Here is a 6000-nt window from a genome sequence, read left to right on the forward strand (position 1 = left end):
GGGCTGTGTGATGCTTTGGATTCATTTAGGAAGAGATTCTTTGAAAAAAAAATATGCTAGAGTGAATGCTGTATCTGTGATAAATTAAAGTACCTATTTTGGCTTTCAGGATTGTTTAGGTGCAGCTGAAAATGTTGCTTTAATGAGTCACAGGCAGGTGTTTTATTCACACTCCTAAGCTCTTCTGCAGCACCTCTTTTGAGTTGAAACAAAAGTTGTCCAGCCCTAATAAATATAAATTTAATCTAGCTAAGATGACTGAAGTACTCAGTTTAGGATTGTGGTGAAAGGTATCACTATTCTCCCTGAACGGACAGTAGCATTTTTACAATAGCAATATAAATGCTTTGATCAGTTGATCCTTGCAAAATATAAACTTAAGTCATTTTGACATCCATTGGTAACTTCATCCATCTGTTATAATATTGGCTTTTTCAGATAGCATTCAAGGATCACAAGTACCATAATAATATAAATCATAAATGACCTGGACTGCATATTTGTTATAGCTGAGATAATCTACTCTATACAACATGTTTTATGAAGATTATGTGTTGAACATTAAATCTTAAATCTTGAAAATTTCTCTGATTTTACATGTGGAATTAGTTTATTTTGTAATTGCTTTTTTCAACAGGCAGTTTTAGGCTAAAAAAAAAGAGCTCTTTAGTCATAGTTATTCATATTTAATGTACAGCAATTTTGTAATATAGAGTATGATTATCATAGTACATTTCCAACATCTGTAATTATTTAAATTATGGTTTATTCCTCATTAGCATTCTTAAACTGTGTGGTGCCATGTGTACTTGAAATTATGTAAGCTAATTTTGCAGCAAGCAGCAGCGCTTACTTATACATTTTTCTATAGATTGCTGCAGCAGTGTGCTACTTGAGGGATAGCATTGTGGGTATATGGAATCACTTCATGTGAGATGGCTAGTAACATAACACGTTCGTACATAATATTTGGTGTAAGAACTATGTGTGAATTTATGTAAGCTTTTAGATCTATCTGTGATTTATCTATTAGCTTTTATCTAAGCTTTTAGATCTATCTATGATTTATCTATGAGCTTTTAAAGTGGGTAGCTTGCAAACAAGGCAGGGCTTGTATAAAAAGACAATGCAGGTACCATTGTTATCTAAGGCTGAGAAACAAATAGCAAGAAGTCTGTCACCACATGCGGGTGGGAGAAAGAAACAAAAAATAGAGGCTGGATTCTGTGGTATGTGGTTTGGATTCTGTGGTTCATGATGTTTATTATTAGGTCTTTTTGTATCTGTAGTAAAAACAACATATCTATCTCAGCTTTATTCTTAATCTTCCACTGTTAGTCGTGGCCTGAATGAAGCTCTGCCTGTAGGATCAGTTACTCATCTCATCCATGAAGAATGAGAAAAAGCACCAAATACTCCAGAAATAAATCATGCTTATACTTGTAACTCTCTTGAACTGTATGTGGAACAAATTGTTAGCACCTTTTTAGTGTCATAATTATGTGACAACTGAGAATGATTAGTTAATGAGGGATAAACCAGTGCTACAAGTATGGTGGATGGAATTCATTCCCAGTGACAACTTACATGCAATCTAGGATCCAGCAGCCATAGTGGGAGCTGCATCAGTTCTCAATGGCTGAGCAGTTGCTTTTTTGGTTGATGTATGATGAAATCAGGGCAATTTTCCTTTCTCAATGAGTTGTATATCTTTCTAAGGCCTCTTGGACTGATTTAATGTGGGATTTATAATTAGCTTTCTGATAGAGAGTGAGGCAACTAATTTACAGCCCAGATGTGAACATGTCAGTTTTGTGACACTGTTCAGGGCTATTTTTGATGAATCTTTCAAACAGGTGACTGCCAGTCACAAAAGCTATAACCTAAGACAAGATAAATGCTCAGTGAGATAATATACTGTTGATTTTCAATTGTTAACTCAGATGTGGATTGGAATTAATGAGGCTTAAATCCCAGTTTGAAAGGATCTGCCAGGAAAAGAACAGGACAAATGCATCCATTACAGCAAAGATTTTGTATGCATTAATACAATTCTACTCGGGGATCAATAAAATACTTGAGGAATTACAGCACTATATTGTCAAGAGAGGAAATATTCTTTGTGTTCCCTACATTATTTTCTTTGGTTCTATCATTACTACCTCCTCTCTTTCATCAGTGATTTTCAATATTGAACTCCCACAGCTAGGAGACTGAGAAGAGCTAGGTCAATACACACAAGATCTATGTATATCATTTGAAGAACCTAGTTACATTTCAGAAGAGTGCCCTTCCAAGAAACCACCTCCTCCTGAAATGTCAATAAAATATTGTACATTTTACAATAAACAAACAACCAAATCTGGCTTTTTCAGAAACAAATCAATCCATATATCTGATGTGATAACATCTGAAAATAAAGTAAAGGTCAGCTATGTGAGACTACTCATTGACATTTAATCATTTATGTAACCTTTAAGGCCTAGACTGTTCAACTGTAAAGTGCCAGAACTTATTTTATTCTGATGCCATGGGCAACTTCATAAAATCTTCAGTCACATCTAATGTGCATATCTTGCACATTCAGCCTAGTGAGAATGGACATTATTGATTCCAATTTTTGTGGTTCAGCTGAAATCTCAGGGACCTTCTCTTACTCATCATGTATTATCAAGAGTCACTCAACTTTATTTGATTTTCTTATTACAATTTCTGATAGTTGCAGGAATAGGTTGTCATCAAGCTCATAATCCATTTGCTGAAACTGGAAAAGCATTCCATTGAGCTCGCATGCATACAAAGCTCATTACCTCCATGGCCTCATGCCCCTTGCCTTTGCTCAGCACACCACAGTACAGAAGGAATTTCCCTATATTTTATCTTAAATATTTTGGCTTTGGTCATGTGTGTGAGAATTGGAAGCATAGATTGTACCTCCCCATCAGTTTTGTGACCTTATTCTTGGGCCTCAGATTCCTGCAAAATATTGCTAACCCATATTAAAACTGAAAGAACCAGCTAAAGACAGCTGTTAAAAAAGCTTCATTTTTTTGCATTTTTAGCCAACATCCATTTTGTTGTTACTGTTGTTAAAAAGTAGGGTTGTTCCTTATTACAGGTTTCTGAACTCTGTAAGAATTGTGAGCAGTTTAGAGCAGTGATCCCCAACCTTTTTTATGCCGCGGCCCGGTACCGGCATCAGCTGGGCGCCGCCATCTTTTTGATGAAAAGTGCTTCGGTGACCTCACCGGAAGCACTTTTTCATCAAAAAGATGGCGGCGCCACGCTCGGTGAGCTTTTCCGGGTAGAAATGGCTTTCTACCCGGAAAAGCTCACTGGAACGCTGAGCGCCGCCATCTTTTTGATGAAAAAGTGCTTCCGGTGAGCTTTCTACCCGGAAAAGCTCACTGGAAGCACTTTTTCATCAAAAAAAGATGGCGGCGCCCAGCAAACCAGTGGTTGGGGACCGGTGGTTGGGGACCCCTGGTTTAGAGAGAAACAGGAGGAACACTAAACAATTAATTGATGGCAAGATCATTAATGGCTTATCTAATCAATGGGAACTCCAAGTCTTTATAACTTCCCCTCAATTCATGTTTTTAAACTCCATATTAAAGTCTCTGTGTCCTTCTGTAAGGTCTTGACAGCAAATATTACATTGTTTTCCTCCTGTATGAACTATTATAACAACTATAGAAAGCACACATTTTTACTAGGTTAGATTCCAAAGGGATTTACAATCTATAGTAATTGAATGAAAGCGGTAGCATCTTGTCTCCTGTGATTCTGGAAAGCCTGAGTTTGGACCCAGGCCTGGAGTTAATATTGTTTGAAGTAGTAGTGTTTTGCTTTGCTTTGTATTATTTTTAGATCATTTTAGTCTGGGATGGCTTTGTGGTTTTAGGTTTCAATTGTTCTCATGGATTTGGACTGTGATTGTTTACTTGGTTTAGTTTTGTACCACCACCCAGAATCCATAAGTGTTGGGTAGCTATAATAAATTTAAATAATAAATAAGATTTGGATACGGTGACAAGAAGGAATTATCATATTCAAGAATAAACCTTTAGCAAAAATTGAAAGAATGACAAGTAATGAAGATATACTAATAGAAGAGAACATATGTAGCTCAGGGTTGAACTGTATAGTTTTTGATGTTCTCTGAGCTTGGTTATTTGCTTGGAAACATTTTATTACCAGACTAGATAACATCTTCAGTGCTAGAAGTGAGTGGGATTTGATGTGTTTATATATACTGTTGCTTCCCTTGTCAGTGTTGGTGGGGGCATTGTTTACTCTTTAGTAATTCTTTGATTAAGCTGTTGTTTACTGGTGTTACTTCAGGCTTATCTGAGTGTTCATTATTTTCAAAGAGGTGTTCTGGTCTTTTGGTTCCCTTTTTAGCTTTTTTATTGTCTTCTTGGAATGGTGTGTAAGTTGTTTCTCTCTAGGTGCCTGTTGATGGCTGATTTGCCTGAGTGCCAAGCTTCTAGGAATTCCCTACCATTTTTGGATTTAGCTTAATCTAGGAAGCTTTCCCAGATTACATTTGTCCATATGTTATGAAATTAAAGAGTTTTCATTACATATTCTGATAGCTAGTTGGTGTTCATGGATGCGCTCTGCTAGTCTTCTGCCTATGTGTCTACATAGTGGCTGTTACAATACATAAATTCTTGTAGATGATTCCTGTTTTTATTTTTGGGCTACTTGAGTTACTTAAGATGTTTTGGAGAGCTTTAGTTGGTTTGTATGCTACAATTATGTCAAATGGCAGTCTATTGTTTCTAAGATGTTTTTAATGTATAGTAGTTTTATCTTTTTCATAGTTTGTGTTGGTTTGTGGTATAGTGAGTTCAGTGGTCCAGCTTTTTTTTTTTTTTTTTGGGATAAAGTGTCATATGAATCCATTTTGTTGGATATTGTATTGAAATGTATATTAAAGAAAGTAGGAAGTCATAGCAAAAGTATTTCAGCAAATGCTGTGTTTCATATGAAGTTCAATATAACCTAACACTCTTACATTTCATTTTCCTTCTCTCTGTATCTAGGAATACATCTTCTTTCTTTTGAGCAGATTAGCTTGCCTCTTTGCAGTCTTTGTTTTTGTCATTGTCACATAATCATGTTTTGCTGTCATCATATATTTGCTATTATATAATTTTTCACTGATTGTGTGAGAATTAAATCTCTTAGCATTATGGGCCTGTATTTTTGCTCTAAAAAAATTATGCCACAAGAATATGGGTGTTTAAATATTCCAAAATGTCTAGCTCGTCTGTTTTGCAACAACTGCAAGATTTCTTCCCTCAAGGAACAGTTAGTTATGGTAGCACATTTTCCCCTGACCTTTTCAACAGTCATTCTACTTATATTTGCAGATCTCATCAGAAGACTGAGACAAAGAATGTTTCTCCAGTAAATAATATGGTGAGGTGTACAGTAATTTATAGTAACCCAATACCAGATTGGTAATCACCTAGGTTAACAAGGAGCATGCTAGGTGTTGGTGTTCCTGGACATCTGGTGACAAATGGGCTGCAGGACTCAGGACTGTTGGCTGTGCAACCAAGGCCAGCAGTAGCAGGACTACTGGAAGAAAAGTTGTTTATTAGTCACAAATATACAAAGATTGAAAACAAAGAAATGTTATTACAAATCAGGCCCAACAAGAAAAGGATATCAGAAAAGAATGTTCTGGAAAGAGCAACACCCAGAATCAGAAAGTAACAGATGAGGGGATAGCAGATCAACAGTGATTTATAATACAAAGTATTCATAGGAGCAGAATTGGAAGAATTGCAAAGCTGTACCCAAGATAAAGAAATCAAATCCTTGCCAAAAGTAGCTCAGACTATAAAGGCAAACCAGAGGAAACCAGCAGTAGATGAAGCCAACATATCTATTGAATCATTTTCATTCCCAAAAGTCACTCTCTTCGCTTCAGAAAGAATAAAAGCCTTCTAACTGAAAATGAAGAATTGAAACAAAGAAAAGAAC

The 6000-nt window shown here is 36.1% G+C and overlaps 1 protein-coding gene across 6 annotated transcripts in view; it reads left to right on the forward strand.

The window, feature by feature from the left end:
• PPFIA4 (PPFI scaffold protein A4) overlaps positions 1-6000 on the forward strand; it is a 111148-nt gene that overhangs the window by 26548 nt on the left and 78600 nt on the right. The window lies entirely within an intron of this gene.

The sequence above is a fragment of the Notechis scutatus genome, chromosome 3 (genome assembly GCF_049901735.1).
Source record: "Notechis scutatus isolate UNSWTSFEM ecotype Mainland chromosome 3, rNotScu1.2, whole genome shotgun sequence".
NCBI lineage: Eukaryota > Metazoa > Chordata > Lepidosauria > Squamata > Elapidae > Notechis > Notechis scutatus.